General features: G+C 38.9%; 1 protein-coding gene across 1 annotated transcript in view; it reads right to left on the minus strand.

The window, feature by feature from the left end:
* The window catches only part of LOC107189103 (CD151 antigen-like), a 120,171-nt gene extending 95,486 nt beyond the window's left edge, over nucleotides 1–24,685 (minus strand). The window contains exon 1 of the mRNA XM_015577559.1: nucleotides 24,510–24,685. The gene's annotated coding sequence lies outside the window, so the exon portion shown is untranslated. The remainder of the gene's footprint in view (nucleotides 1–24,509) is intronic.
* Nucleotides 24,686–25,830: the final 1,145 nt, after the last annotated feature.

Consider the following 25,830-nt stretch of genomic DNA (forward strand, 5'->3'; position numbering starts at 1 on the left):
CATGTAGTCGATGCATCGGGGACGGGAGCATGGAAAACTGTATCCGGTGGGAGGAGTGGGGATTCCATGCGAAATTGGACACTTTTTGGAGTACAATTTCACATTTTTCCATTGGGTCATACTATTCACTTTTGGAGGTTAACTTCATTTTTATAAATGGTACCATATATTTTTTAATGCATTGATCGATGCAGCTCGTCATTCCACGTAAAAATTTATTAACCTCTTTATACCTAGAAACCATTAGTTTAGGAGATATTTTAATTCAAAAATTGCCGCAGTGGTACTAATCATACGATGTTTATGTTCACAGGTATGTACGTCCATAGACGTCGTATGTAATTTGAAATTAAAATATCTCCTAAACTAATCGTTTCTCGACTTAAATAAGTTAATATTTTTTTACAGAGAATGACGAGCTGCATCGATCACTGCATTAAAAAATATATGATACCATTTATAAAAATAAAGTTGACCTTTATATGTCCTCTACGGCTCCACTTACAAAAAGAGTACTTACATAAAATTATGTCCCTCTCGACACCCTCTAACTTTTGTTTGAAACACTTTCCGCTATCACAAATAATTTCAGAGATATTCGAGGGGATCGTTTTAAATGGGACACCCTGTATATGACTAAGTACTACAGCATATCCAAGTGTCAACAAAATCCGAAATGTTACTCAGTGTCTGATTTCGCGTGGAATGATCCAGAGCCGCGTTATCCGTCGATATCACGATCATCCGAATCGACTTTTCTCCACGGTGAAACGGTTTTTAGAGCGGAAACGTTTCCCTGAGACTGCTTGGACAGGATGTGAAAAAATCGGGCAATAATCGTCGTGTTGCAGAAACGGGGAAAAATCGAAAAACAAACTTTCCCGGGGCGTGGAAGCATCGAGGAGGCCTAGTCGGCTGAAGACACTAACGATATACAAGGTGACTCCAGAAACTAGGCCATAGATCTGTTCTAAGTGAAGTTAGACAAAAATCGTAAAGGAAAATTTTACATTGTTTAACAAGCTTTATTCTTCGACTTTATTATTGTTTCAGTGAACAGTGAACTATCATAGTGATTATGTAAAAACTGAGATACAGTAGACTCGCGTTAAAGTAGCACTGCGGGGCTCCCGAGGCGGTTTTTTCCTGGAAACGCTACTTTAACGTGAGCTAATAGGCACGCAGAATCTCGTGGCAGTTTGGTCGATCTATCAATTGGATCAGAACTTTGGTTAAAAATGGCGACCGATAGTGGGGTACGCGCACGTATATGAGTCATGCATGGAGCTGGGGCGTTCCTACCGCTACTTTAACGCGAGTCTACTGTACTACCTTAAATCAAAAAGTAGCAAAAAGAGAAACTTGTCCAATGCTTCTATTGAGGTCCCCTACAAACCTGGAAAGTTACTTTAAAAAAAAATTTAATTTTCTGATTACCGAAGTGTCCTTATTAGAGAAAGATGGAGATTCTAATCGCACACGGGTTACTACGAAAGAGGTTAATTAGAACTTAACGTATGCAACACAGAGCTAATGGAGCGTACGACCGTCCGTAAACAGGAACTGGCAGAACCCAGTTGGTTTTCTCTCCGATCGAAAGATGAGAAACGGTTCCCCGCTGAGAGTCTACGAGCGGCCTAGTGACGACCGAGCCAGTCGTCACGTGTCGCCGAGACGAGTCGCTGAATGGAAGTGTGGACTGGATGATAAAAATCGCCGCGGCTCGTACGTGATTCGGCCTTTTAACGAGCTACTTTCACGGCTGCTCTCGCGCGACCGATCGTACGCGGCGTCATTGTGTAACTGGATCAACCTGTGAGAGACGCTGGAGTCTAGTGGTAGATTGAGTTGGGGAAATTCATTAGGTAAACAATAGAGTTACGAATAATTAATGAAGGATTTAAAAAAAGTACTTCGGCAATTTCAATTGATTAAAGATGGAAATTGTAATTTTTATAACAAAATAACACTTCGTGAATGAACAGATACTTGGTAAAACAATTATTTCATCTGATTAACACTAGAGCTACAGACGATAAACGCATATCTATTGCGATCGATCGTTAAACATGACAAATTTTTGAAAATGTACAGATTTATAAAGTAACTAATTTATTCACTTTCATATCGTAACAAAAGTTGCAAAAGATCTGAGAAAATATATTGTAATATTTTAATCATCGTTATAAGAGTGTATTGACAAGTCGTATGGACTTGTTTGGTAGTTCTAGTGTTGACGGTTTAACCTTCCTCTTCAAAGTTACCATTTCTTTACAACAAATTTTCATAGTTAAAAATTATTACATAGTAAATTTCCATAGTAAAAAATATGTTAAGAGTTCAACTTGCTTTTATTCTCTTCAGGTTTTTAATCATAAAAAATTCAGAATCCCAATTCTCACTAGCGTGATGTTTACGTACGCCAAGGTGGAGTGTGGCTTCTAAGAGTTAACCCTTGTGTGGACAATCAAAATATTCTGGTCTATAATTAGGCTGTTTGAAGTTTGAAATATAATTAGACTGTTCGAAGTTTGAAATATAGGTAGATTGTTTGGAGTTTTAAACGTCATCAGACTATTGGAAACCGACCTTCAATCTTTCTGTTCAAATTCCACGTCAGATATTTAGTTCAAACAGGTTTGAAACAGTTTGTTTGCGAACCTACTACAATTACACGCTACTATTTGGGCTTGTACTGTCCCAGCGAGATCGTAAACGAGTCGCAAACTTCTGGAGCAAAGGTGCAGAGCTAAACGGGATTACAACTTGTTCGCGAATTCTCCCTAATTTGCAAGATTAAAACTGTTTCTAGAAGGGAGGGGGGGGGCTTTGAACCGGTATCAGGCGCTAGGTAAATGTAGGTTTATTTAATCTGCAACTTTGGAAATCAGTCAGTCCCGGGGAAGTGGGATTTCAAGAAGCGGAAACTGGAGGAGATCTCTGGTTTCCGCGCAGAGAATTTCCCTCGGGACTTGTAAAGCGTAACAGGTAATTCTTTCGCGTCGGGAAACCCACGTCGGCCGGAGAGAAATCCAAAATTTCCACGAACGGAATTTTTTCGCGTTCTGCCCTGGATAGAAAAAGGTGTTTACTTACTTAGAAAAGGTGTTCACTTTAATTAATGCCAACAACACAGGTACCTTTAAACCAAGATTTGTCCCAAATATGTAATTATTCTTTCAAATCTAATTAATTCTTTAAAATTACCTCCTTGAATTCTTAAACCTTATTGAACTTCATAGACATTCGCAGAATGTCTTTTCTTCAATATCCTGCCACAAGGATTAATTTCGAGTTGGAAACCAAAAATGATGTAATCTACAGTATAATCTACAAAGTATTAAACAAGTAATCGAACAATAGTTCCTAATTTTCGTGTCGTCAACTATATCGAAGCTTTTCTTTTCCTTTTCCTCAAAGAGATTCCTGTCCACCATAATTCTTCCTATGTTCAAATTATTCGCCTTTGCGTTCAATTTGACTGTTCAAGTGTTTGTGCTTCTGACACCATCCTCCCACGGTTATTCCTCTGTTCGTGTGTACCTGCAAATTACGGGAGGACCCGGCGCTGGTCGGTGGCCGAGCACGTGATTCTCCGTCCTTCCCGAGAAATCTCAGCAGGTTTTATTTTTCCGGGGGCAGGTACAAATGTTTCTACGACGGGGGAACCCACCAGCTCCCCTAACCCTCCAAGAATTCCCTCGCCCCTCGAAAGTATCGTTTTCTCCAGTTGCCTTGTGATTGCCATAAATAATAACGATATTCGTGCGAAGCCAAGAGACTGGCCGTCGTTTCTCTTACTCCCCTATCCTTTTCCACGATCTGACGATTTTTGGGAATAGGACAGGATGCTTTACTGACAGTCGTAAAACGATTTGTTCGGGGAATTTGAAACTTGTTCGACGGTCCGGCTCGATTTGGTCTACGAGAGGCGGTGTCGTTTATTCATTTCATCGTCCTGTCGATCACTTTGGAAATTGATCACTTAAAATTACATACTTTGAAAGTTTGTAATCGGAAATCTTTACGCGTGATTAATTAAAGTGGATTAAATTAGGTTGACAGTGGATGAAGTGTGGTCGATCCAAGATTAATGTTTTTTTTTAGACTGTGGATTTTTGTCTTCCAATAGTGGAGGATGGGGGTAACAATCTCCTCTATAAGCTTAACCACTTAATGTATAAGATCGTCCTGTAAGTAATATCGTTTCTTTTTAATCTAGAATTATATAAAATACTTAAAAATATTTTCCTCCTAAAGATCACATCTATGAACATGTAGTACAACTTATCAGAACCCAAAAAAGGAAATAATTAAATTCGAATTGCAAAAGGTGTCGTCAAAATAGGGTGAAACACGCTAAAATCGAGACTACGATATTTCCAACTAATTTCGACAGATTAGCCATCAAGTGAAGGACGTAAATTTTGAAAAAAGCTGGAGCAAGCTAGCTAATTAATTAAATAATTTTTTAATTCCCCGTCCTTTAATTAGGAATAATAAACCGAAATACGGTTGAATCACCACATCGGTTCACGTCGCTCCTAAAAGTTTAATATTAAATTTCCCAGGGACCGGAATCGCGAGTAATAAATTATCGATCCCACCCGAAACCGAACAAACGAAACGATGGAAACACGCCTGCACGAACCGTTCATTTTTATCGCTCGATGGGATATTCCTCAGAGATCCATATTTGAGTATACTTTATTGCACGTGATTCTGTACGATCCGCGAACGACGATAACGTAGATAGTAGTCCAGAAATAACAAGCGATAGTTATAAAAAAAAAAACGGAAGGGGGAATGCCCTGGGGTGGAATGAAGTTCCGTGATTCGTTCGTGAGAATTTATCGAACATTCGCGATGGTGGATTTTCGATTCGAATTAATTGAAATCTGACCCCGACGCGATTGTTACCGTTCGTTTTATGGATTATTTGCTGGGGTGAAACACGGCATGGAGGCTACTTTTCAGGGATCAACGACCGAAGACAATTAAAATCAGAAGCAGGAAATTTGATTCAGTGTTAACAGTAATCAAAGAACAGTGGTCTTGCAGATGATACATAATTTGATAATAAGATCTCAGCATTGTATTTGAAAGCTTTTAACAGGTTACATACGACCTCTGTTTATGCAACTTCTGATGCCCCCAGCAAAAAATTATGGAAATACAATTAGTAATAGCGTAATTAAGCAGGAGAGAAGTAAAGAGGAAAAAATAATAATAAAATATGAGTGTAAATATAGAAAGTCGTCTACTGTTCTACGGTAAAGATTAATAAATAAATAAATAGTAATAGTGTAATGATCATTTTGATTAATACAAACAATAACTTCTTGTAATATCGCGTTTGTTTATTTACTTCAACTGAATAACTTCCTACAACTAATTTAAGTCAGTAAGTGTTTATATCAATTTAAATAAAAAGGAAGTCAATTCACCAAGAAATTTATTTAAAAAAGAATTTAGAAGGAATGGTGCACGGGGGGTCCAATCGGACCCACGCCATCAAAATCGTCCGTCTTCCGAGGGTTAATAAGATTAATATGTATTAATTTTGTGAATATAAATCGAATTCGACTCATTTGTTCTACGCATTCTTCGTTCCTCAATTCCGTGGGACTTTCACTTAAAAACAGATTCAAGAAAATCTAATCCAAATTCTCCCCCAAATATAATCGGTCTACCCTCTCCCCAGGTAGCAGAAGTTTCGTTCGACATTTCCGAGAAAACTCCAGAACCTTACGCAAGACCTGGACCGTGTGAAGTAACCTTAGATTTTTGAATCGTGCGCCTTCAATGGACCAGGTCGAGCTTCTACGAGCACCTTAAAAGGTGCACAGGCACGCGCCCACGCATGTGCGTGCCTATCCAGCCACGAAGATCCACGGTTCCAGTCGAACGAATTTTTCCGTCCCTTTTGCCGTGCGATGAAAGACGGCCGAGAAAGAATGTTCTGCCCTACGTCCCCCTTTCCATTCAAAAGGATCGTTTGAAAATTTACGGTTCTTGTTCAAGAGAATGAAACATTTCTGGGGATCCATGCATGGAAAGTTGAGGCTTGCATAATGCGCAACTAGCTTTGAGAATTTTCTTACGATATTGTTACTCCTTGTAGACGTATGATCTTGCTATACTATACTTCATCATTTTTAGAATGTTAATAATTTTTTGGTCATATGAGTTACAGTGGATAAACAAAATATTTTCAAACTCTTTAAAACAGTACAACTTTTTTAAAATCCATCATTTTAACTCCATCATTGTACTAAACATCATTTAAAAAGTCAGCATTACACCTGGGGATCTTTCTTTGTCAGTGTTCGAAGGCTCCTCGAACACTCATCGAGGACTTACTGTAATCGTTTACGATTAGCCACAGCAAGTTGTAAGTTCCAGCAGATTTTTTTCAAGCGATGTGTGTATCAAGCAGTAGAGGATAACGTTTCATCGCAAATTCCCGCGTCGCAGAAACGGGAACGCGAGCGAGCAAACGGCGCGCAGCGCACGCTTGTTAAATAATTATTTTTAGAGGAACGATAAGCGTCGACCGGTTGCGCGGTCTGGTCCCCCGTTCTGGATCGCGCGCGCGGTTCGCACCGCTCTCGTTGATGTCACATCTATCAAGCGAATCAATTACAACGGCGTTCCTTGTTTCCTGGTGAACGAGTGCGTGGCCTCTGCTTTCGTTTAGCGCGCCCACTCGCACGCGCCTTCACCGACGTTTACCCTCGTCTCTGAATTATTCAACGGAATTATTTATTACGTTTTCGGCCGCGAGCGAAGAATGATAACTCGCGGACGAAACTGCTGTCTTTCCAGGTTTTGTGTAACTCTTACAAACGGAAGATTTTATAACATGAAAATGCCTTATTGCACAGAAACTTTTTTTTTTTGTATATTGTATTAAATGAAAACTTTTAAAGACCCGGAGTCTTCATTTGCAGATACGGTATAATCATTGAAACGGTGTGGAGGAAAAACTGTTGAAACGATTTTTACTAAACATGGCTATTAATCTTCTTGAAAATATACACTACAAAAGAAAAAAAAATACATAAAAATCGGTTCATTCGTTAATAAGCTACAGGGCTATAGACAGACAGAAACATAAGCGTCAAAGTTATAACACCCTTCCTTTTTGCGTCGGGGGTTAAAATATGACAAAGTAACTTTATTTTAATAATTTCTTATTGTTAGTAATTTCACAATTTGAAGATGGTATGAATAACGCTCCACTAATGAAAAAACTGATTCAACTATATATAATATGTTGCCCTTCTAATTCTTAATTCTTCAAAAATCATATCTTAACGTACGGAGACGATGTTATAGACATTATTTTAAATAAATGATCACCTACAAACCCTGGATTTTCCCAAAAACGAATGCCGATTTTGCCAAAAAATAGTAAAATACTTACTGCAGGTCTCACCCAATAAAACCAAGATCCCCAAGAAATTCAACAGTTACGAGCTTCCCCAGTTTTTCCAAACAGCCCCCACGGAATTCATCCCCTCCTGAATAATTAATTTTCTACCGGCGAAAGGTCAACCGATCAGGCAAGACTTCCGACATTCCCTTGCCGTAAAAACCGATCGACGGAATAAGTTTACCAAACTCGTCCCGTCGAGCTACTCCAACCGTGAGGGGGTTGGGAGAAGATTCTTAGGCGGGGCAAAGGAACGTAGCCCGGGGGGAAGATCGAAGATTCTGCAGAAAAAGTAGATTATTTTTTTTGGCTTTCATTGACCCTCCCCCGGCTACCACTAGCGAAATCCCAGCGGATCAGAGCGAGCATCGAATACACTTCTCCCCTTCCATCAGCGAAAACTTTACCCACGGATCGTACAACGGAACGCAGTTATATCGTGCACACACATTTTTCCTGTTCCGGGAAAATGGTTTTTTCCCTCGACCACATTCTCCTCTTTTACCCCCATCCCTCTCCAAAAAAAAAAAAAAACATGAACTGGTATCTCTTCCAATGCTAAATAACACATTTATTCCGCGAACTCTCTAATTTCCATCAAACCGTTCTCGACGGACGAGCAGAACGGTTCCAGGCAGTAGTTTGGCCCCGGTTGGAAAAAAGGCAACATTCTGTCGAGAGCACCGTATCCCCCCAACTTCTTTTTTTTTTTATTATTTTATTTTATTTGTTCGACAGGAACGAAAGCAACGCTGGACGGTTTCCGTGTGCACCGGCGAATCCCAGAGACTGCTTCTGGATCACTCCCCGCGCGTGCTTGAAAAGGAGCGTTTTAATTGGCGGCATAGGTAGAGAGAACCTGGTCCAGCTACGGTTCGTTCGTGCGGCAAAATTTGCATTCACGGAGAAAAGGCGAGAGAGAACGAGGCAGGGGGGGGATCGAGGGGAAGAACTGTCTTTTTATGGCAATGCTCGGGCGAATCGGAGAGATTTAAGGCGAAACGTCGCCATTGGAAGAGGGGGGGGGGACACGATATAGAGACTTATTAGCGGAATTAACGGACCTACAGACGTCGAGATGGTCGAGTTCGGGGCTCGTCACGCGGCTCGCTTGATACTCGAGAAATGACAGGCTTAATGGCGCATGAACGACCGCGTAATTGAATTAATTGATACGGGAACAGTGGGCGGAATGTGGCGTTGATTGTAATTACTATCGATCGCCACCTTTCGCTCCTTTGGTGGAACGTTTGTACACCACCGCTGGTGAGTACCTGATACTTAACTGAAGATTGCTTGTGGAAAGACTGCAAGTGTCGAAATTGAAGAATTTTGACTTTTTTTTTTGTTATCTAGAAATGGTCGAGACTTTAAGTGTTACGAATGTAGTGTTAATCTCTGTAGAAAACAATGCAAGTGTCAATTCGAGCGGTATATTTTTGGTTTTCTATGTACAAGTAATCTGGGGGAACAGGATAATTTACAAATTTTAATGAATGGCACATTGATTTTTGAAAGTATCTCTAGGATTTCAGTAACTGTAAAATAAGAAATCTGAAATTCGTCATCTTGTCGAGTTCTAGTGTTAAATTTCGTTTTACTCCAAATAACTGGAAATGGAATACTCTTCCCTTTATCCCCTGTACTACTGAAATATTTTCAGTAATTATGAACATCGTCGACATACTTTAACATCAGTCGCTGCCGACAGAGTGAAGCAAATTAACCAAACCAGCGAACCTGTTAATTAACGTTTCACGATCGAGTCGAAGAATTACTCACGGTCCGAATGGAACCTGATAAAAACGGACAGATATGGAGGACCTGGAAATGGGAGATTCGTGAGGTGATTTGAAACAAGTTTTTCCTTAGCGAAAATTTTATCCGAGGCTTCGTTAACGAGATATTAACGAAAAACCCCGACCAATCGGAGCGCGAGTCTGCCGTCCGAGCATCCGCGATAGTGTAGGGTACGCGCTACGATTGGTAGCCAAGACTATCGCGGATTCTCGGCCGGTAGACTCGCGCTCCGATTGGTCGAGGTTTTTCGTTAATATCTCATTAACGAAGCCTCGGATAAAATTTTCGCTAAGGAAAAACTTGTTTCAAATCACCTAACCAGTCTCCCATTTCCGGGTCATCCAACACATTTGTTACACCCTGTATAACTTGTGCGCGGCAACGGATACGAAAGTGAAACGTCCATCTGGCGTCGCACGGTTTCGCGGATCGTAAATCATTCGTGGATCGCGGACAATCGAATGCTACGGTCGTCGAAGCGCGAAAACGCGTGGCGTTTCGTTCGCCGCGTGCACGTGCCCCCGTAAACGACGACCCACGCTCCACCACCACCATCAAAACCCAACCAGTTTTCGCTTGGGAACGCACGATACCATCGTATACATATAACCGCGAACGCGTTTATTGCACGCAATAATTTTTCATCACCACTCGCGTGACTGCAACGTCCTTGCGGTGCCATGGAACGTAACGTACAACGCGTAGTTCCGTGGATTTAACGTTGAAACGACGAATTGTTTTTTTTTTTCGCTTTTTGAAAATCGAAATTTCGTTTCCCTGTATCGTTTATTTTGTTAAACTTAGTATTTATTAGACGACCACCATAATCGCTTCCTTAAGTCTCCCATTGTCATTGATCGTTAGTAAGGTAGTAAGAAATGATGTAAACAACTTAACAAATCGATTACCATAATTCATCCATGACCACCGCTACCAATTCTACCAACATACCTGCAGCAAATGTATGTCGCCGAGTAAGAGCTCTCTAATACAGATAACTAAATAGAAAAATGTAAAGTACACAGATTATTCTTAAACATCAATCGTAATATCAACGAAATACATCCCGGTAGTTATCAGTGACCACAGATGAATTGAACCCACCATCGACAAGTATATGTGATATTACATAATCATATTATATAACACGTTACAATTACACGCTTATAACCAGACTGCGGAAGTTTATGCAAATTCAGATTTTTATCAAGCAACTTCTAGAAAACGAAGTCAACTAGAATCATATTTATGTTACTAAAAAAAAAAATAATAAAGTTGAACTATATTTAAGTGTGCATAACTTTCGTAAATCAGAGTTTCTTCATCTGCATTTCTCTCGACAGTATGAACATAACCTTTTTTTAAAAACATGTTTTACATGTATCTTTTTTATAATTACATACGTCGTGTATGATAAACACGCCGTGCCCGAGTTACACTCGGGATAAATTGTTAATTAATTAATAAGCAATAAGATTCAGTTACCATTTCTCGACAAAGCCACGTACGGAAAAGAACGCGACAAAGTCCGCCGCTAGTTTATAAATACTTTCGGTCGACGTTTCAACGCTTAACCGCGACCAATCGAAGATTACATCACTGCCCGACGTTTCTCGCGCGTATCAAGCCGTTAAATATGCATCGACTTCTTCCAGCCCCCTCGTCGACGACAGCGTCGTCGATATTATGCACCACGGCGTTGCGAGCGGGTTAATAACCCGGAAAATCGTGAAATCGGATGGCAGTTTCGACGGAAAATTCCGGAAGGCCGCTCCTCCCTTGATAATCCAAAATAACCGTCCAAAGTAAACATCCAAAATAAATGTCCAAAGTGAACATCTAAAGTGCACATCTAAACCCTAAAGTGAACATACGAAGTGAATATCTAATGTGATCATGCAATGTGAACATCCAAAATAAACGTCCAAAGTGAACATCCAAAGGAAACATCCAAAATAAATGTACGAAGTGACATCTAAAGTGAACATCCAAAATAAATGTCCGAAGTGAACATCCAAAGTGAACATCCAAAGTGAACATCCAAAATGAACATCTAAAGTGAACATCTAAAGTGAACATCTAAAGTGCACATCTAAACCCTCAAGGGAACATACGAAGTGAAAGTCTAATCTGAACATCCAAAGTTACCAGTGAATAAAGTAGAGTCGGTCTCTACTTTTGCTGAATCAAATGGATTGCGAATGAATCATCCGTGATGCACGTCCAAAGTGTAAAAGTGTAAATTCACCTTAAGTTGACTGGCAGAAAGAGCAAGTACATCATGGTTACTGTACGAAATGGAACTGTAATTTGTACTAGTGATTATGAATGCAGAATCAGTCAAGTATCCACAAAACAAAGTGAAAAATATTTCAATCAAGTCACACAGAAAATAATTAATCGAATGACACCGTTTTCATAATCACAGGGTACATTTGATTTTTCGTTTTTTGTCCACTGATTGCTGCGTGGTACTTACGAAGTCGCATAGTTTTCGCGATCCCGCCTGTGCAAACAGCAACCCCCCCCCCCTTCCCCAGAAAATAGAGCACGGTGGGTGTTTTTAATTTTAATGCGTTCATTAAGGTTCACCTACCCCTGGGACCGTTTCGCGCCTTTTGTCTCCTTTCTTCGCGGCTATCTCCGCGAAACGATCTCAGCAAACTTTGCCACCGGGGGTCTTTAAAAACCCCATTTTCCCCGGAATTTTCCGGCTGTTTTCACGTGGAATGATAAACGCTAACGGATGCGAATATAAATTGTTTGGTTGGAATTCATTCGGGGAAACTGATTCCCGCTGGGGTTGAATCATAAATATAACTTTCATTTGTGTTTTTTCCACATTTGTACCCTGTCGAAGAGATACAATCAGTTTTATCTGCCATGTTCTCGTGGTAATTAATAAATTGCACGACCAGTAAAGTTAAGGATAGTTATGGTTACTGTGGTTTCAAGCGACGTTCGTTGAATTTTGCACGTGGTCTGTGACAGAAGTTATTTCTGACTCGACCTATGATAATGCACTACCTGCGGTACCAGAGATAATTATTTGTTATGCATGACAATATTCTTTAATCTGTGTTAAGTTTAACAGTAAGGACGTGGTCTTCACTGAACCTCACTCCCGGTTTGCGCCATTAATTGTACATAATAGATAAATTCTGAAGAAAACCACCCGTGGAAGAGATTGTTCTTTGGAGATTTTTGCAAGATCAATTTGTTTCAAACATGTTAGATATAAATACATACTGTAAAATGAGAACTTGATGTTTGATTTAATGGCAAGGCCATACAAAAAATCCATATAAGAATAGAATTAAATGTATTTATCTATATTCTATAACTAATACTTAATTAGAATACAAAATTCTGGATTACAGTCAAAGATGAATATTAAACATGTAATAATATTGAATTAGTAAACTCTGATGGTGTTTCTTTCTGCTTTTATTGGGTCAAGTCATAAATAACTTTTGTCGTAAAAACTAAAAAAATTACTAACTGTTAATAGTCAAAATAGTTAAACTGTACATCAATTGTCTAATAAGTTTTTTTTATCGATTGTTGCATAAACAAATAATAAAAATCAATTCCTGCGATAGCAGAACTCTTACATGATTAGAAATAGGGACATTGACCTTATTGTCGTTAATATTCTTAGAAACAGTATAGGCACTGACATTTCAGCAAAACGTTCCACGTCCGTTCTCGACAGGTAAAAAATGCGTTTCGGTGTTGTTCGAGGCCTGGACGGTTCGCACCTCCGCGAGCCACGGGGTCGACGTGTTTATTGACCCTTGAATTTTCAAGCAGAGTCTTGACCATGGGTCCCATAACGCTTCGTCATCTTCGAGACGCGAACAATATCGCTTTCAGTCACGCATTCAATGCGACAGAAAGCCTCGAATAGCGAGAATACAATTGAACCTTTCTAAAAAATCTGCTTCCTCAACTTCTTAACACGTTCAATGCCACAGTTTATACTCTTGTTTCTCTCTTTCTCACCCTTCACGTCATTGTTATTAACAATACAAGTATTTATGCGTTGACTTCACCGCTCATCATTAAACTGCAGATTTTTATGCAAAATGACATTTTATATGTACATTGTGATCCATAAAGCCCAGAACAAAAGTAGGAATTTCTTTGTTCCCGTAAGTATCTTACTGGGTTTGATAGAGAGTATAGAAACTCGTTGAATCGGATAAAAATTATGTCTCCACTACTATATATGTACTTATATTTATAAAATGTTACATGTTGCTGTCTTTTAGAATTTTAATGATTCTTAATATCATATTTGCTATTTTTATTGTATCTTTGATTCCGAATTTAAATCTTTTTCTAAAAATCTGAAATATGTCAGTTTCATAAAATTCCCCAAAAAAATTCACTCATACCTTTACATTCTGGTGAAATTATTATATCTTCCATGTAGTCACCAAACATTTAACAGTACGTTTGTGGTTACAAGTAGATATTATAATTGTTCTAGTTCATATTCAACGCATGCCTAGTTGCAACTCATAGGATTCTCCTGCAACGACCATTTCTGAATGCAGAACAGAAACGGCACCTGCCATGCAAGTATGGGCTGCGTACAGGACTCTGCCGTATAGTGAGCGATAACGGTGATAACGAAACACTCGACGCTCAGAATGGGAACATCCATGCGTGTACTCGCAGAAATCGTTAACCCATATGCATACGTAACGACGTATCCTTTACAACGCGACGTATTCGCTAACAAGATATTACGTACACTTTGCGCGACAACATTAATAATAACTAGACTGCGGATTTTTATGCAAACATAAATTTTATGGGAGTTAATTTACAGAAACTATCTGTTTAGTTTATTTATTGCTCCACCAAGTTCCAAAGAAAATAAAAATTTCTTTAAAATTTATCAAACACTTATGTATAGTGAATTCTAGAGTATGTGCTATAAATGAATGAAATCTGCAGTCTAATAATAATCAACGAAACGAAGCTAATTGCGCATAGAAATTCAATTCTTACTGTATTTCGGAACTGTAGGAAGTTTACATCAACAGAAGTATATTTAATAGAATATCGAGTGTGACATGGGACTTGAAAGAATTTAAGAAGACCCCTAAAAATGTAAGAAATCCCAAAATTTTTCGAACTGAAATCAAATCCTAAGCCTTTGGCTTTTTGTTTTCAAGTTGAATTTTAAAATGTTCCAAATTTCTGTGAAGTATTACTACTCGTAATTTATCAATAGTCATATTTAAATTATATTATAAATTTATTCGTACACATTTTTATTGAAAAGAGAGGTTCGAAGAGGTATTACATTTTTTTTTCTGCACTAGGCAATGTGTCTATCTTGTTGAATTGTTCTTGATTGTTGATTAAAAGAATCAGAAATTCAGTAACATCACTATAACAATAAATATAACGGAAAATGTCTTTGTCTGAATTCATTTGTCCGGTACTGTATATATATTTATCGGTTTCATTCTTGCCGAACTATTGGCACCACGTGTGGCGTAAATATTCGACGCCGGAGAACAGACTCGCGCGAGTGTGTTTCACAGTAATTGGAGAACCATCCAGGTTTCCGGTACCGCAAAACGCTCGAACGGTCCCCATAGCTGGTCGACGACTACGAGGACCGTGCGCTCTTAATCCTAAATTGAAAACAGTAAGCGGAAACGTGACTACGGGTCGTTCCGAATTTCGCGCAGTCGGCGCGGGACGATTTGCTTGCAACCGGAGTTGGGCAGAATTTTATTCGAATACCAGCAATATCTAAAAGCGTCATCCTGACTCTTTAAGTAGTTAACCCTTTGACTGCATCGTACTCTGGCATGGAACCATCAATATACAGGGTGAACCACGAATCGTGATCATTAGAGATTACTCTGTAATTAGCACTTCGATCGAAAATGTTTTTATCAGGTATAGCTTGGTTTCAAGAGAGCTTTAACGTGATTATAGCAAATTTTGTGTCAACTCTTTTTTTCCATGATTTTTCAAGGTCGCCTTCAATTTTCTTTCAAAAATTCAATTAAATAAGAAGTAACACATGTTATGTTATGATACTTACCGAATTCATCGTAAAAAAATTATAGGTGTATTTGCAAAAAATTGAAGGTGACCTTGAAAAATCATGGAAAAAAAGAGTTGACAAAAAATTTGCTATAATTACGTTGAAGCTCTCTTGAAACCAAGATATACCTGATAAAAACATTTTCGACCACGATTCGTGGTTTACCCTGTATACAACGCGATATGAATGACAAATCTTTTTTTGAAAATACAAAAAAATTCTTTTAAACAAAACATCTAAACAGTCTACCGAGTTAAAATGTACAATCAAATATTTTTTTTTACTCTGAAGAAAAAATTTAAGTTAAATGTAAGGATGGTTGACAAAGGTATAAATGGATGAATTCATTTTGTAAGCCAAACCCCATTTTGTAGCCAGCAGGCAAGAATGAATTAATTAATAATAATAAGCGTATCGTAGCAGTCGTTGTCGAGAGAACAGATCTAACCAACAATTGTCGATGATCGATATCGATTGAACGCCTATAAACGGCGACAGCATAGTCTGAAGAAAATTTCGAAACGCCTGTAGGCGGCACACAGCAGCGAAAGGGTTAAGCACGACGTTCGTGGCGAAGCAGAGCCAGTTGCGTGCACCGAAAGGAAATATTTCAACGGCGAAAGATAGCTGTGTTTGCGTTGACGCGCGTTACTCGAAATGCGGTAGTATCAGGTGAAATATTAACATAGGGCTTTGTATAATCAAAACGATCGATAAACGGGACACTCTCCTTCTCTATCGTGTTGCGTATCGAGCGATAAGGGGATCTTCGCGGAATTTTTCATGCATGTTTCTGTGAGCCCGACTATTAGGGAATGAACAGTTTTTAAATTGCTCTTCTATGTAACTGATCCAGTTCGATTCTTATCGATCGATAAACGAATTTATAAATACTGTCTTAAAATTCATTAGTGACTTTGATCTGGATTTCTTTTATACAGGGTGTTAAAAAAACTATTCCATATTTATATGGCGCATGGGACACGCTGTACAGTAAATCCTCGATGAGTGTTCGGATGCTTCTTGGCAGTGACAAGGAGAGATCCCCAGGTGTAACGCTGACTTTTTAATGAGATTTAACACAGTGATAGGGCTTGGAATTCTGAAGCCAGTGATATTTGTTTCAGCCGCATATTATGAAATATTTAATGTTTAGTGCCAAGGAGCCTTCGAACACTTATCGAAGATTTATTGTACTGAGTAAAAAAGCCTTAGTAAACATAGGTCGAAAGGTTAACCGTTTCTGAGATATAAATATTTTTGTATATTAGTGTGTCCTATGTACCACATAAGTATTGAATAGTTTTTTTTAACACTCTGTGTAGTATACACGTAATTGCATCTACGAACATTCCAAAACAATGTAAAGTACCAAGGTGAGAAGGGTGAGAAAGTAAAGTCGACGATGCTAGGGCCCCCGTGTGTTATCTTGGGAACACACGATTACGGAAGAACGAAAGATCACGGCATTTCACGTTCCTGTCGTCCTTTTCACAGCGAGCAATAAGCACCACAGGTGCTTATTAAAGTACTAAGTACCTGTGGTGCTTATTGCCTAATACCAGGAGGGGATAGAAACCTAAATATACCAATAATAATACTGTGAGATCGCGAAAATAATGTCACGTACTATCAGCATTACTGATCAGTCGACTGCGGATGTTTATGCAAATTCAGAATTTTGGGCAGTGATATACAAAAAACAAAATCAAACAGAACTCTGTTTCCTGTGCTAGGAGTTTTAATACGTTAACAATATTAAGCAGATACGATTAAATTTACGTAAAATTTTTATTTTGCAAAAACTGTTATAAATGCATAAAAATCCGCTATCTACTGATCAGTATACTCAGATCATGTAAGATCCATTCTAACTATCACCCAAACTCGCTTAAATAGCTACCTATCAGATCGTTCGTGGGGATGAAGAGGATCCCCTAAAAGCTCGATGACGTGACAAGCAGGTACAAATCGCTGGAGCCCCAAAAGGACCCCAACTGAAAAACGATGTTCAGGTCGGGATTAGTCAGCAGGTCAAACAGGTCGCATGTTTACGCGATCTTCCCTCCCCTAATTGTTCGTACCCTAAAAATGAATCCTTCGCCTAACCTTTGGTATCTCTATCTAAAGGACACGTAATCCTCCAAACCGACAGTTTATTTATTGAATATGTCTTCGTTGCGTCCTGTCACTAGGTCGTTATTGTTCTTATTGGTACTATCACCGACGAGATATAAGAATAGACTTTTCATTTTATGGGAGTTGGTGACCCATCTAAACTGTAGTACCGACACCTTAAAAAGCCTGGGGATTTTAGCGACCTCTACGATATAAGAACCGTGAATCTGCGATGGGTAGTGACATTAAAATGGAAATGGGGCGACGTCGCCTCAGAAAAGTGGGCCGAAAAAATACATTGGATGAAATGTCTACTCCTATACCCAGGGACTTCTACCGAAACGTAAAATACTGGTATTATACTGACATTTTCGGTTGTACCTTCGCCCTATATTAATATAACCCTATATGAGCCCTATCCTTATGGAAACCGAAAAAATACCGGTATTTATTTAGGTTTTCGGTAATATATCGGTTTCCGTATATCTTTGATAGCATAATACCGGTATTATACCGGTATTCTCGGTTGTACCTTTGCCCTACATAACCCTATATTAGCCCTACCCTTATAAAAACCGAAAAAATACCGGTATTTATTTCGGTTTTCGGTAATATATCGGTTTCCGTATATCTTTGATGGCATAATACCGGTATTTTCGGTTGTACCTTTGCCCTACATAACCCTGTATAAGCCCTACCTTTATAGAAACCGAAAAAATACCGGTATTTATTTCGATTTTCGGTAATATATCGGTTTCCGTATATCTTTGATGGCATAATACCGGTATTATACCGGTATTTTCGGTTGTACCTTTGCCCTACATAACCCTGTATAAGCCCTACCCTTATAGAAATCGAAAAAATACCGGTATTTATTTCGATTTTCGGTAATATATCGGTTTCGATATATCTTTGATGGCATAATACCGGTATCAAAATCATACCGGTTTAAGTCCCTGCCTATACCTCGTCTGTGGGTACTATCTTGGTTGGGCAAGATAGTATGCATACGTTCTTGGCAAAGTTCTGGGCAAAGTTCTTGCGCAAATTGGGAGTCAGCGAGCCGCGGAACAAATCAAAGAGGAAATATTCATGTCGGTCGGTTCTCGTTCGGCCTTCGCTTGTGAATACGAAAGACACCTCAACCTTGGGCAAGCCGTGCCCGCGCGCGATTCACTTAACTCCGCGTCGCGAAACCGCAACTATCTGTCTGGAATTCAAACTACGCACACCTTGGACGTTGGACACAAGACAGAAAGAAGCCTAACCGGAGAGGACCGATCCAGAACGTGTCAACCGGTTTCAAGAGCTTGAATAATGATAACGTCTGCATTGCACCCTGACGATGATACAATTGCAGTAGTACAGTAAATTCTCGATGAGTGTTCGAAGACTCCTCGGCACTACAGTAAATCCTCGATGAATGTTCGAAAACTCCTCGGCACTGACAAGGTGAGATCACCAGGTGTAACGGTGATTTTTTAACGAGGTATAGTATAGTGCTTCATTAGTTTATGAAATATTTTATCTTTAGTGCCGAGGAGCCTTCGAACACTCATTGAAGGTTTACTGTATTACGGAATGTAATAAGGGATGAAGGGAGAAAAGAAAATACAGAAAACAGAAAGCGTAAAATATATATAGGGATCAGCAAATGCTGTTTTATAACCGACAATTGCAGACTCCACTCAAGAATGGAGAGTGCAATCGATACACTTGGGTACAGCAATATACATTTTCGCTGGTCACACGTGTTATTCTGGACAATGTATCGTCGACAGATAATGTTCAAATGGAAATCCATAGCTGACAGACTGTATTGGATCGAATAGAAAACTTTTGATGCACGTTTGTGACATATTAAACTTGATCGCAGAAATACATAGAAAATATAAATCATCTGTCGTTGCGTGATCAAAAAATGATGCAGCATCTAAACCAAAGTCCACTGATCGAAATTTTTATAAACATTCCAACTTTAATGACACTTTATACGACATGTGAACGTTTTTTATTTTGTTCACTCTCCGAAACTCAAAGCGATACGAGTCGAATATGCGTTTCACTGATTGCCATTTCTGTGTGTTCGATCCAATACCCATAGCGCAAATTGAAAAGAACCAATTTCAGAACGCTTTTTAAATAAGAGTAATTAGTTTTTTCATAACCGTCCAAGAAGATTCCAGCGAACCATTTTATTTTATTTTTTGTTTTACGTTTGGTGATCGTGCACGGGTAAACTAATTACAATATTGAAATCAACTTCAGATCACGTTATCAAAGGACCGGAAAGTTATTTCCATCAGCTCGCCCGTATTTTACTTTCACAGTGCATCAGATGGTTATGACCACGAAATAACTGCATTTGATCAATTTAAAAGCTCGCTTCTACGTGTTAATTCATGGAAAATGCGCATCGGTATGCGCAACCAGTTCAACGCTGTTGTTAATCATCGTTAATTTAACGAAATTTCTAACGGCTGAAAATTCATTACACGACACAAGATTATTGAAAATTCGAATGTAGTTTCAAATTTCTCGCCAGGAATGTATGTGACCTTGCCTTTCTTTTTTTAAGAGAGGTCATAGTCACATAATGGATTTAAAATGTCAATTGTTCTATCTGATAAAAGATAAAAATCTTTATTGCGCTTGCATTAGAACATTCCTGGGTTATAAAAAGAAACGTGATTAGCTACACGTGTTAGCCTTCCTTGCCTGTAATTTCTGCAGATAGGACTAAAATTCGTGCACCGTTTGCGCTTCTTCCAATTCGCAGAATTATTTGTTAACGGTAAACTAAAAACTGCCAACTATTATAGAAAATTCTGAATCCCCGTTGGAAATACCAGTTGCAAATATTTCCTTTTCATTAATTTCAAACTTCCTTCTGAGTTGCTACCGTGCGGTTATCCCAATTACTAAGAATTTAAGCTTTCTCTATCAAAAATGTTCCTTCAATTTGCAAGTGAAACCAAAGTAAGATAATTCAAAGACTGGGTGTATATCTACGTTCAAAAATAACTACCACACAATTCTAATAAATAGTTAACTAAATAGAATATATAATTATACACTTAAATACCATCGACTACCCCAAAAATGGTTCCATGCACCTATCTTCCTTCAATTCCCAAGTAAAACCTTAGAATTGAAGTAAAGGCAATGCAAAGACTATACAGGGTGTCCAAAAATAGCTTCGACTCCCAGAAATGAGGGATTCCTGGGATGATTTGAAATAACTTTTTCCTTAGAAAAATTTTTATCTCAGGCTTTGTTAACGAGATATTAACGAAAAACCCAGACAATTGCAATGCGTAGCCAATGTTACCGTGGGAACTCGGCCGGCGCAATTACGCTCCGATTGGTCGGGGTTTTTCGTTAATATCTCGTTAACAAAGCCTTGGATAACATTTTTCCTAAAGAAAAAGTTATTTCAAATCATCCCGAGAGCCCCTCATTTCCAGGAGTCCAAGCTATTTTGGGTCACCCTGTATACTTTCAAACTCGAAAGGAAAAAGAATTCGAGTTTCTTGAAGATGGAACTTGCTAAGTACGCCCTTTTAAATAATTCACGCCATTTAGTGCTTCCGTTTAATTACTTATCCTCTCGTCGATATCTTTCATTCGGGAGCTAAAAGCACTGAAGTTCGAAGAAAGTTCGCAACTAGTTTATGCAATTCCGTTACAGGAAGCACTGTCTTCTCGATCGACAAACGCCGGCAAAAACCGGAAGAGGAATTAACGTGAAATCGTGTCGGTACGGTAGCCGATATAGCACGCTCGTCTCACAGGGGAGAACCACGAGACGTGGCGTGTACGGTGTCACACGTCGAGGATTTCTTGTCGAGTGACCCGTTCCTCTTGGATCCCCCCTCTGTTGCTCTGTTTTTCCACCCCCCCTATACATCAGGCCACGGATAGATCGCTGGTCTCGCTCGCTCCTCTTGTCCTGTCCTACGCCTCCTTGAATAGGCTTTTACACGATGGGAGAACCGGTATGACCGGAAAGAACCGACGGAATTCTTTCTATGACTGTCAAAACAAGTACGCAGCGCAACGATTTAACGAACTCGTTATTCGCGGACCGTAATCGATCACGCACGATTTATCTGCATTTCGTCGGCCGTTCGTTTGGCAACCTTTGGTAGCGGGGATTAAAATGTAACAGAGGGTATTTTCGGGGATGTAGGTACAGAGTGTACTCCAAAAACGAAATCTAACAACTCATCATACGCTTCCTTAGTTCAAGCAAACTTGGGAAAATTTTATTTGAAAATGAAAATAAGTGATAACTATTTGAAATAATTTCTTTCGGAAATTTACTTTTAATACTGTTATATGGACGTAAAAATATTATTTGAAATAATAGCATTTTCAAATGATGAATTATTTTGTTATTTCTGGATTTCAGATTTAAAGGATCCTCATCATTCATTAACAATTTTTTGAATTTTTTGTGTGTTTTTTTATTGGGATCGACAATACGAAAGGGTCAGAAGAAAACAATAATGCACGGGTCAAATCTTCCATTGTTAATAATAATATGAATGTTTTGGTAAATAAATTAAATGTATTTTTGACCCTTTGTACTGTAAAATATAGATTCTGGACCACTGTGGGACACTTAGATGTAAGTTTGTATGAAGAGTTTTTCTCACCAGACCTTGTTTACGAGTTACTGCGGTCTTAATCGTTTTTGTTATGAAACCGTCAAGCGTAGCGTCCTTGCAGAAGTCTTTCCCCTTGGATTAATGTTCACAATAAGGAAATATTTGTAGCACCAATAAATCATTGACTGCGTTCTATTAAGTTTATTCTATATTTTATAGGAAATCAAAAATTTATGCTACTTTAGTAATTTTTATCTCCAATGAAATATTCCATTAAAAATAAAAGAAACGGACTTGAAGATGATTGTGAGTTTAAACTATATTACGAATTTATTGAAAATATAGGGGATTTGTAGTTGATGGATCTAATAATTATTGCATAGTGTCGATAATGATGGTAATAACAATGCAAGGTTTTTATATAATGTACAACTGAGTAAAATAATCTATATAGGTCCACGACTGTTTAGATGCAACGACTCTTATAACGCCCGAACAAGGTCAAATAGGACGGATGTGTGCGCAAACTTTCTTCATTAGCTTTGCATGGCTAATCATCCCCGAAGCTTCAAGCATATATTAAGAAATACGCTTAGTCATTAATCTTCAAAGATTTATTCCCAAGTGTAACTTATTTTAAATACCCTTACGGTCCCTGGCAGACATGGTCAAACTCATTATCCAGATAAACAGTTTCGAATAACGAATAAAAGCTAAAAAAGTATTTCGCCATTTGTAACTGCTGAAACGTGGAAATTCCAATTTTTATAATAAAATAATACTTCTTGAATGAGTAGACACTTGGCAAACAATTATTTAATCTCATCAACCATTCAAAGATCAGTATGACGCTCTTAGATAGTGGCGCCTTTCACTACGTATTATTCGAACAAAAATTGTGCCTAACTCTGGTCCCTGGTTTCGAGAAAAAAAAAATAGAAAAATATTTTCTGTTTAACATTGTATCGAAGCCTCCTCGATTCATCCTATTGCAATGATTTTAATGAAAAGCTACATCGGAGGATTACGGGCACAGAAGCGAAATCGCTAACACGGAAAGTTCGTAAACTGTTCGCATTCTTTCGAGCTGTTCCGAGGCGTTTCTAGGCGCGTTCAACTTTTTGCGGAATAGTTTATACGATTGATTGGACACAGCCGAGGTTTCAGTTATTTTGTAGCAAGGTTTTCACGTTGAAATGCAAGCTACATATTCGCGTTGAATTACATGCCTGACCGCGGTTGATCCTAAACATTAGTGGACTCGGCAAGGCCACGTGACGCCCACGCAGTGGACTGAACAGCCTCTTTAAAACAGTGCAAAAAATTGTTGCATAAGAGCATGACTACAGTTCCGATTCAAATTTTAATTTTCAGTCGTAACACACGAGCTGTCGTTTAACTAAACTGCGGAAACGATCTACAGACGTTGGACGATCTTTTACCGACGTTACGTACTGTTGCCTAACAATGACAGTGAGATGAAACGATCTTTGTTAACTCTTCAAACGTCCCCGGGATCGGAAATCGAGTAACAATGTAATGAATCATACGGAGATACCAATTTAAATCTCTATATTTTCTTGAAAGTTTTATCAGTAGATTCTTCAAGTTCTCCCAATGAAAATGAGTCCAGAATGTTATTTGAAATATTGTTAATTATACATGATGACCAAGCATTCCACGATGTTTGTTTGTTTTTTTTTATGTTTCCGTCTTTGTTACTCTGAATGTGTCGCAGTTAAGAAAACACAGAGTAAAGCACGTAACCTTAATCCCATACATTATTGCAAGTCCTTATTTACCCCCTACTCAGCCCAATGGGTCAAATCGGCGCAAAAAAATTACTATTAGACTGTAGATATTTTAACTCCCATTATTGTATCTGAATTTAAAAAAAATATTTACATGTAAGTCATTCTTTTCCATGAAGATTTCTATTGAATTGAAATTATGTATTACGTTGGTATGAAATGAACGGCCGAACACCATTCTGTGTAGATTCTACGGATAAAAAAGCTGACCACAACAATTTACAAGATTTCTACAAACTCGAATCACCACCATGTAAAATCAACTGAAACAACGCGACCGAACTTCATAGCAAGGACACCAATAACACACGTTTTAACACGTTCAAACGGCCATTCATTTCCCGCCCAACCAAACGACTAAAATAGAATCATTATAGAACACCATTACGTTGTTTACTCCATCAAGTTCTGCACGTATAAACACACACGACCCACAGTCTAATTACTCCACACTGAAATACGACGCAAGTTCGCAGGTGTCAATCAATTTGAACCCTCGACACGTAAACGGTTACTTCAAACGTCGCAGACATAACCTGTCAAAACAAACAGCGTAATTTTTTGACGCCACTGCATTCCCCGCTGTCACATCGTTTGCCCGTGGCGTTCCATCAGAGTTTCTAATGAAATAACGAGTTGTAGAGACTTACCGAGCAGTCCTTGAGACGGCCGCGTGACGACGAGCAGCAAACAAACAAAAAATACAAACAGGGAGAAGAAGAGAGAGAATATACACCGCAAGTTCGCCGTCCGTTTCCCGCGTGCTGTGCGAGAATCAACGAGAGTTGCGTAACCGCGGCAACTTGTTCGCGCGCACAACGTGCTCTGTCCCCCCGCGAGAGGACAAGACACACCACACGATTATTTCAATAACACACGGAACGGAGCACTGACTCGCGATCACAAGTATTCGACGAAGAATAATCACGAAGAATAATCACGACTGACGACCGGTCAGTTTCGTTTCGGAGTGGTAATAGTTCGACGGTTCGCAGGGAAGATCGACGAAACGCAAGCACGACGAACACCTTCCACCGTGGCGGCTGGAGCGCGACTGACTGACTCGGACGAGCCGGTCTCACTGCCTGGCGCACGGCCTCGGGTTTCAAATTACGCGCGCGGACTTAACGACACTACATTCTGCATCTGTCAGTTTTACTGCTTGAGATGAATACGCGGATATTACACGGGCATTTTCGACACGATGTGTATTTGCACCCCGACGTGCTTATACACTCTGAGACTCTGCGGATTGTTAGACTGGAATTGTAAAGAAGAAATGCAAACCACGTTTTTCGGACAATTAGTACTGGTGGCCAGTGTTGCCAGATTTTGTGTAGGACTCTCACAATACACGGTTGTCTAACATCACCGGAAGTCGCAATAGAAATTTTGAACGTGCTCTACACGCGGGATATTTAAATTAAACCATCTTTGAGTGTAATATATTCAAACATGTGTAATGAATTATATGTATAAAAATACGTATAATATATAGAAATTCGAAATTGTCCAATGTGCGACTCGCGGTTTTTCTGATATATTCATTGCAATTTTAGTTACAAAAGTCGCCCAAATTTGAATATACCGCCCAATCTGACAACACCATTGATGGTGGAATGCGAATGTTTACGCATTTATAGGATCTCCTAACCTGAGAATAGAGTAAGAAACCACAGACTTTTCTTTTATTCAACTCCAAATGTCTTTTGGTTGTCATGAAAGTGGTGGTAGACAGAAATAAATGGTCTGTTTACGAAGCTAATTATCACAAGCGATTTACACTTAATTTCATTGGAAAATAACGCGTATATTCTGCTTGCTCTGAAATTGGCATTACAATGAATAAATGTGTAAATACGCGGAACAATATTAATTCCAGTAAATCACGCGAGAAACATGATCGCCCTCTTTCACGAATAAACGGATAATGATGTTTAATAATATTTATACCTCATTGATGTAGAAGGT

Source organism: Dufourea novaeangliae, unplaced genomic scaffold (genome assembly GCF_001272555.1).
Source record: "Dufourea novaeangliae isolate 0120121106 unplaced genomic scaffold, ASM127255v1 scaffold16, whole genome shotgun sequence".
Lineage (NCBI taxonomy): Eukaryota > Metazoa > Arthropoda > Insecta > Hymenoptera > Halictidae > Dufourea > Dufourea novaeangliae.